This window comes from Mobula hypostoma, chromosome 1, assembly GCF_963921235.1.
Source record: "Mobula hypostoma chromosome 1, sMobHyp1.1, whole genome shotgun sequence".
Classification (NCBI taxonomy): Eukaryota; Metazoa; Chordata; class Chondrichthyes; order Myliobatiformes; family Myliobatidae; genus Mobula; species Mobula hypostoma.
The window spans coordinates 5,484,343-5,493,493 of record NC_086097.1 but is presented as its reverse complement, the minus strand read 5'-3'; positions in this window follow the sequence as shown (position 1 = coordinate 5,493,493).

Sequence of the window (9,151 nt, the reverse complement as noted above, 5' to 3'; positions counted from 1 at the left end):
CTATTGGCCCTGCTCAGTTCTTTGTCCAGAAAAGTCAGATCATTGAATCAGGAGTTCACTCAGACTAAGGTCTGATCTTAAGATCATTTTGGATTGATGTGTAATCAGTAACTGCACCAATCTCAGTCCCAATGGTGTATTCAGGTACACAGAAAACCCAAGAAAAGACTTGAAAGAAGCTTTCAAATGACCAAGCATTTATGTCAATATCAGTGTCCGTACAGTTGAGGGACTCAGATTTCAGTAATAAGGGAACCAAAGTTAAGGTGCAGGATCTGTTTTAAACTGGCAACTTGTTATCATTAACTTCTATTTGAATGAAGATGTGCTTTATCTGCAAACTGCAAGGTAAAGTTGGAATCAATCTGACTGACATTGAACATAGAACGTAGAATAATACAACACAGTACAGGCCCTTCAGCCCACAATGTTGTGCCCACCCTCAAACCCTGCCCCCCATATAAGCACCCAACTTAAATTCCTCCATATACCTGTCTAGTAGTCTGTTAAACTTCACTCGTGTATCTGTCTCCACCACTGACTCAGGCAGTGCATTCCACGCACGAACCACTCTCTGAGTAAAAAACCTTCCTCTAATATCTCCCTTGAACTTCCCACCCCTTACCTTAAAACCATGTCCTCTTGTATTGAGCAGTGGTGCCCTGGGGAAGAGGCGCTGGCTATCCACTCTATTTATTCCTCTTATTATCTTGTACACCTCTATCATGTCTCCTCTCATCCAACTTCTCTCCAAAGAGTAAAGCCCTAGCTCCCTTAATCTCTGATATAATGCATACTCTGTAAACCACGCAGCATCCTGGCAAATCTTCTCTGTACCCTTTCCAATGCTTCCACATCCTTCCCATAGTGAGGTGACCAGAAATGGATACAGTACTCCAAATGCGGCCTAAGCAGAGTTTTATAGAGCTGCATCATTACATCGCGACTCTTAAACTCTATCCCTCGACTTATAAAAGCTAACACCCCATAAGCTTTCTTAGCTACCCTATCCACCTGTGAGGCAACTTTCAGGGATCTGTGGACATGTACCCCCAGATCCCTCTGCTCCTCCACACTACCAAGTATCCTGCCAGTTACCTTGTACTCTGCCTTGGAGTTTGTCCTTCCAAAGTGTACCACCTCACACTTCTCCGGGTTGAACTCCATCTGCTACTTCTCAGCCCACTCCTGCATCCTATCAATGTCTCTGTGCAATCTTTGACAATCCTCTACACTATCTACAACACCACCAACCTATGTGTCGTCTGCAAACTTGCCAACCCACCCTTCTACCCCCACATCCAGATCGTTAATAAAAATCACGAAAAGTAAAGGGCCCAGAACGGATCCTTGTGGGACACCACTAGTCACAATCCTCCAATCTGAATGTACTCGCTCCACCACGGCCCTCTGCCTTCTGCAGGCAAGCCAATTCTGAATCCACCTGGCCAAACTTCCCTGGATCCCATGCCTTCTGACTTTCTGAATAAGCCTACCGTGTGGAACCTTGTCAAATGTCTCACTAAAATCCATATAGATCACATCCACTGCACTACCCTCATCTATATGGCTGGTCACCTCCTCAAAGAACTCTATCAGGCTTGTTAGACAGGATCTGCCCTTCACAAAGGCATGCTGACTGTCCCTGATCAGACCATGATTCTCTGAATGCCCAGAGATCCTATCTCTTAAAATCTTTTCCAACAGCTTTCCCACCACAGACATCAGGCTCACTGGTCTATAATTACCCGGACTATCCCTACTATCCTTTTTGAACAAAAGGACAACATTTGGTTCCCTCCAATCCTCTGGTACCGTTCCCGTGGACAACGATGACATAAAGATCCTAGCCAGAGGCTCAGCAATCTCTTCCCTCGCCTCGTTGAGCAGCCTGGGGAATATTCCGTCAGGCCCCGGGGACTTATCTGTCCTAATGTATTTTGACAACTCCAACTTGTTATCATTAACTTCTATTTGAATGAAGATGTGCTTTATCTGCAAACTGCAAGGTAAAGTTGGAATCAATCTGACTGAAACAAAAACAACAGGAATTCTGCAGATGCTGGAAATTCAAGCAACACACATCAACGTTGCTGGTGAACGCAGCAGGCCAGGCAGCATCTCTAGGAAGAGGTACAGTCGATGTTTCAGGCCGAGACCCTTCGTCAGGACTAACTGAAGGAAGAGTGAGTAAGAGATTTGAAAGTGGGAGGGGGAGGGGGAGATCCAAAATGATAGAAGAAGACAGGAGGGGGTGGGATGGAGCCAAGAGCTGGACAGGTGATTGGCAAAAGGGATGTGAGAAGATCATGAGACAGGAGGTCCGGGAAGAAAGACAACGGGGGGGGGGTGACCCAGAGGATGGGCAAGAGGTATATTCAGAGGGACAGAGGGAGAAAAAGGAGAGTGAGAGAAAGAATGTGTGCATAAAAATGAGTAACAGATGGGGTACGAGGGGGAGGTGGGGCCTTAGCGGAAGTTAGAGAAGTCAATGTTCATGCCATCAGGTTGGAGGCTACCCAGACGGAATATGAGGTGTTGTTCCTCCAACCTGAGTGTGGCTTCATCTTTACAGTAGAGGAGGCCGTGGATAAACATGTCAGAATGGGAATGGGATGTGGAATTAAAATGTGTGGCCACTGGGAGATCCTGCTTTCTTTTGGCTCTATCCCTCCCCCTCCTGTCTTCTCCTATCATTTTGGATCTCCCCCTCCCCCTCCCACTTTCAAATCTCTGACTAACTCTTCCTTCAGTTAGATCTGACGAAGGGTCTCGGCCTGAAACATCGACTGTACCTCTTCCTAGAGATGCTGCCTGGCCTGCTGCGTTCACCAGCAACTTTGATGTGTGTTGCTTCAATCTGACTGACATTGCTTAGGTTGAAGACTCTAAGGAACTTCTGCAATATTGTGGATGAAAGAATCGCCTTTAACTATTCTCATACATCCATCTTAGTGTCTGACAAGACCAAATCCTGGAGTCAAAGAGGGTAAGTACTGTGCAGAGGAATTTAATCTTTGGTCGCTGTTGAAGTTTCAATGTTCTTTGTATCAAAGTCAACCTCAGACAGAGTGACATGATGGCACTCATTCCTCTCCGTATAATGCCACCTTCATCTGACTGTTCCAGGTCCGAGACAGATCTGAGTCTACTTACTTTCTAAAATTGGATTGGCTTATACGTTAAAATGACTTACTTAGAAACAAATATATTTATCTATTTATTTTCTTATTTGCTTATTTAGAGATACGAGGGTTCATTGATAAGTTCGTGGCATAAGGTAGAAGGAGTCAATCTTAGAAGACCTAGCACATTTCTTTTTCAACATAGTCCCCTGCTACATGTACACACTTAGTTCAATGGTCGTGGAGCATACGGATCCCTTCTTTGTAGAAGTGGTCCACAGCAGGGGCGATTGATAAGTCTGTGGCCTCAGGTAGAAGGAGATGAGTTATTAATCTCACAACTTTCTGCATTATCACTCACAGAGTTGAACGGCACGTGCATGTAACAAGAGCCTCTTGGACCTGCAGGTGGTCCACAGCGGGGGTGATTGATAAGTTTGTGGCCTAAGACAGAAAGAGATGAGTTATACAGCTCTCGTTACAGGCACGTGCAGTTCAATGCTTTGAGTGAAAATGCAGAAAGTTTGAAGTTAATAACTCATCTCCTTCTACCTTAGGCCACAAAATTATCAATCACCCCTGCTGAGGACCACTTCTGGAGGTCCAAGACGCCAACTTCTACAAAGAAGGGATCCGCATGCTCCACGATCGCTGGATTAACTGTGTAAATGTAGGAAAAATAAATGTGCAAGGTTTTCTAAAACTGACTCCTTCTACCCTAGGCCACGAACTTACCAATCACCTCTCATAGAGTGCAAAGCAAGCCCTGTCAACTCAATGAGCTGCACTGCCCAGCAACCCATCTATTCAGCCTGAGACTAATCACAGGACAATTTACAATGACCAATTAGTGTCACAACGATGGGACATTGGGAGCAAGGGTGGACCCAAATGCAAGACACATCTTGTGAGGTTACTTAGGTTTAGTTTATTGTACGATACCAGGAGAGCAAGACAGAAGCAGGAGTAGCGAACAGGATAAGGACTCAGGACTACGAGTTGGCTGGGAACAAGGGTCTGGGCTTGGACTCTGAATCAGCTCCCAGAACTAGAGGAGACATGAAGAGGCTAGGGTATGGACTCCGAGCCCGAGACTGGGCAAGGACCCAGTACCTGGGTCTTGCCTCGGACTCTGACCCCAGAACCAGGCATGGACAAGACATGGGCTAGGGAGAGGAGCAACATGGGAACACAGAGCCTCGGTCTTGGGAGAGCAGGTACATGGAACCATGGACACATACACAGAACACAGAGTCGGGACCCCTCCTTGGGTACAGGACATAGGGCTGGAACTCGCACACAGAACAGAGAGTCGGGACCCCTCCTTGGGTACAGGACATAGGGCCGCGACTCACGACCTTCCGCGGGGCAACGGCAAGACGGCCTGACTCACCCCACGGAGGCGAGGACAAGACATGACAAGATATGAACCCCCGCGGGGCAATGACAAGACGGCCTGACTTACCCCACGGAGGCAAGGACAAGACAAGACAAGACCAACACGAATGAACACCAGACAGTACCTATCTAGCTCTGGTGATGAAACCCAACCGAAGTGCAGGCGGGGGCTGCTAGAGGCGAGAGGGGCAGAGAAGGGATTCAGACAAGGGGGTAGGACAGGAATCACAGACCGCCAGGGCCAGGACTAGACTCAGAACTGGAAGCCACCAGGGCCAGGACTTGACATGGTACTCGAATGCCGCCAGGGCCAGGACTTGGACGCTTCTGGGGCCAGGACTTGGATGTGGTACTTGGATGCCTCTGGGGCCAGGACTTGGATGTGGTACTTGGACGCCGCCGGGGCCATGACGTGGACGTGGTACTTGGACGCCGCCGGGGCCATGACGTGGACGTGGTACTTGGACGCCGCCGGGGCCATGACGTGGATGTGGTACTTGGAGGCCGCTGAAGCCAGGACGTGGTGCTTGGAGCCTCCGGGTAGTGCCAAGCTCTCGATTCGGCCCGGGAACAGTAGACAGCGGCTCTTGATTCTTTCCGGCGAGTTAACTGACGGACCCACCTTAATGAGGAAACTTTGCAGACTGGCTTCGGCGAGGTAACTGGACAGGGTTGCTCCGGTGAGGAAAGGCGAATTACCGACACTCGCTTCGGGCGGAGACAAGGCTTGCTTCAGCCAGATGACATTGGCACGCCGTGACTTTGCAGACGCTCCCGCACCGAACGGCTGAAAGCCGGAGACTATAAACTATCGATTCAGACGAGTGTTAATTGCCTCTAATCACCAAAGTCGAGGGACACGGTAAAACAAGGAATCAACGGTCTGGATCGTAACATAAACAAGGTAAATTTAAAGGGACCCCAATCCGGACCATGACAATTAGCCTTCTAACTGGTACATCTTTGGAACGTGGGATGAAACTGGATCACCTGGAGGAAACCCATGCACACATGACAAGAACATACAAACTCCATACAGACATTTTGCTGCTATTGAACGTACTCTTTTCTTATTTATTGATTTATTTAGAGATTACAGCACAGAATAGACCCTTCCAGCCAACTAGCTGCACTGACTTAACCCTAGTCTAATCACAGGACAATTCACAGTGACTAATTAACTTACTAATTGATATGTCTTTGGACTGTGAGAGGAAACAGGAGCACCCAGAGAAAACCCATGCACAAATGGGAAGAACATACAAACTAGTTTACAGAGGACACCAGAAATAAACTGAACTCTGACGCCCCTGAGCTGTGATAGCGTCACTCTACCATGACACCCCATACGACATCCTTTCTTCTTAGCCACTAGGAGTCAAATCAAACAATCAATAAATTATCTGCTTTTATTAACAAACTATCCAATAGTTTCAAATACACCCAAGAATGGTCTCTTCCTTAATAAAATAACCTTTGTTAGTTTTCAGTTAAATCAAACACTTAATAATCTCTGCAAGTACTTCTATTTATTTTAATATTTCAGTACACATCAAACGTTGGAGGAACTCAACGAGTCAGGCAACACCTACAAAGTGAAATGGGCTGTTGATGTTTGAAGCTGAAACCACCAGGACAGGAATGGAAGCCAAAGTGGGGGGCCATGGCAGCACAGCGGTTGGGGTGACGCTATTACAGCTTGGGCTGTTGGAGTTTGGAGTTCAACTCCAGCGCCGTATGTAAGGAGTTTGTACATCTTCCCTGTAACCGCATGTGTTTCCTCCAGATGCTCTGGTTTCCTCCCAGAATCTAAGGACATGCTGGTTAGCAGGTTAATTGGTCATTGTAAATTGTCCCCTCATTAGACTTGCGTTAAATCACTGGGTTGCTGTGTGGTGCAGTTCATTGGGCCAGAAGGGCCTGTTCCAAAATGTGTTGCTAAATAAATAGATAGATAGATAGATACATAAATCAAAAGGTGGTGTTTGGGAGGAGGAGCAGGAATTGGCATGTGATAGATCAATCCAAGTGAGAGGAAGGCAGGAGGGTGAGGAGGCAAAAAGGAAGAATGTGAGAAACTGAGAGGTGTATCGCAGCAAAAGCAAAACGCTGATGAAGAAGGAATCTTGTAAGAAAGACCAGAGGACTATAGAATGAAGACAAAGAGATGGTGAACTAGAAGGAGGAAGGTGAACGAGGGGTTTATTGGAAGCTAGAGAAGAGAGCATGTCTTGGGTGGTGGGGGACGGTGATGATTGATGTTGCTTTCCTGCAACAGCGTTTCATGTGGATGTGCTCAATTGTGGGAGGGTTATGCCCATGATGGACTGGGCCGCATCCACTACTTCTTGTAGGATTTTCTGTGCAAGGGCATTGCTGTTTCCATACCAGGCTGTGATGCTGCCAGTCAATATACTCTCCACCGCACATCTATAGAACTTTGTCAAAGTTTTAGATGTCATGCCAACTTTCCAAAAACTCCTAACGAAGTAGAGGCATTGCCATGTTTTCTTTGTAACTACATGTACGTGTTGGGCCAGGACAGGTCCTTCAAAATTATAGCAACGAGGAATGTAAAGTTGCTGACCCTCTCCATCTCTGATCCTCCGAGGAGATCTGGTTGATGGACCTTTGGTTTCCTCCTCATAAATTCTATAATCAGTTCTTCCAGCATCAATTGAAAAAGTATATTTCAATTCTATTTCCATAGCCCACTGTGCATATATTTCTAACCGCACTCCAAAAATGTTTGGCTTCACCATTTTAGATATAAACACAATCAGCTAGATTTTGTCCGGAAAATGATGCCGATACAGATGATTTTAGTGTGAGAACATGCTAGCACTTTTGTGTCAGAATGGCATAGGCTGTAACTTTCAAATTACTCTTTGATTTGTCATGCTCCATCATTCATAGAAACTTGAGTTTAGCATCATGCAGACAAAATCAAAAAGGGTGAATACAGAACAGAAGATGTTACCTTTGCGCACAGTATATGGAATAAGGTAGATCAGCGGTCCCCAACCACCGGGCCGCAAAGCATATGCTACCGGACCGCGAGGAAACTATATGATTTGGCGATACGAGTCAGCTGCACTTTTCCTCATTCCCTGTCATGCCCACTGTGGAGCTTGAACGCATGTGAGGTCATTACCCGCGCGTCACCCATGTCAGCGCGGGAAGGAGATCAACTCTTCGAGCTTGCAAATGACGGCTGGCTGAAAAGTATGTTTGACATTACATCTCTGCCAGCATTCTGGATCAAAGTCAAGGCTAAATATCCTGAGTTAGCCACGAAAGCACTGAAAACGTTGCTTCCATTTCCAACATATCTCTGCAATGAATGCAATGAAAACTAAATTGCGGAATAGACTGGACATAAGGAACCCCATTCGAGTATCGCTGTCTCCCACCACCCTTTGATGGGACTGTCTTCTTGCAGGAAAACAAGCCCAGGGCTCCCACTGATTCAGCGGTATTGGTGTGTTGCAATGATTTTATATGTTCATACGGAGAAAATATGAGCTGTGTCTTTAATATCCAAATGTTACTTAAAATGTTATGATGCTATTGACTTATAAGTGACTTATATAACCATTTAACAACTACAGCTCAGAAACAGGCCATCTCGGCCCCCCTAGTCCGTGCCGAACGCTACTCTCACCTAGTCCCACCGACCTGCACTGAGCCCATAAACCACCATTCCTTTCCTGTCCATATACCTATCCAATTTTTCTTTAAATGATAATATCGAACCTGCTTCTGCCACTTCTACTGGAAGTTCGTTCAACACTTACTTCAAGCTCCCCTGATAATTGACTTATCACTATATACATGAGAGGAAAATATGCGCTGTATGTTTCATATTAAATTCGTTAGATAACCCTTTCAGAGACGAAATTGAGTGTATTAGCCACTTATCACCAATATTCCGGTCGCGATTAACACCCTCCCCCCCGCCCCCTGGACAGAATCGCCAAAAATGATTTGCAGGGAAAAAAATCGGCAGGTACACTCACGCACAGGTCACGCATGTGCACTGGTGCCCGCGCAAGGCTTCATGGTCATTGTAGTCTTTCTTGGGGTAAACACAACGTATTTGACTGCTATTCTTGTCCGTTGGCAACCCTACCCCCACCCCCCCCCCACCCCACCAGTCGGCCGGACAGCAAGAATATTGTCAATATTAAACTGGTCCGCAGTGCAAAGAAGGTTGGGGACCCCTGAGGTAGATGAACTTGTAGCACAGTTACAGATCGGCATATATGATGTTGTGGGTTGAATTGTTTCAGCAATAGTGTCCAAGGATACACACTGTATCGAAATAACATGTGGGTAGGCAATGGGGGTGGTGTGGCTTTGTAATTTTGTTTAAAAAAAAAGGTTGAAAGAGTACAGAGAAAGTTTACAAAGATGTTGCTGGGACTGGAAGACCTGAGTTATAAGGAAAGATTGAATATGTTAGGACTTTATTCCTTGGAACCATAAAACCATCATGTATAGGAGAAGAGTTAAGCCATTTGGCCCATTGAGTCTACTCTGCCATTTGATCAGGGCTGATACATTTACCCTCAGAAATCTTCATTCTCTGACCAATAAAGAATCTATTGATATACATAAAGACTTGG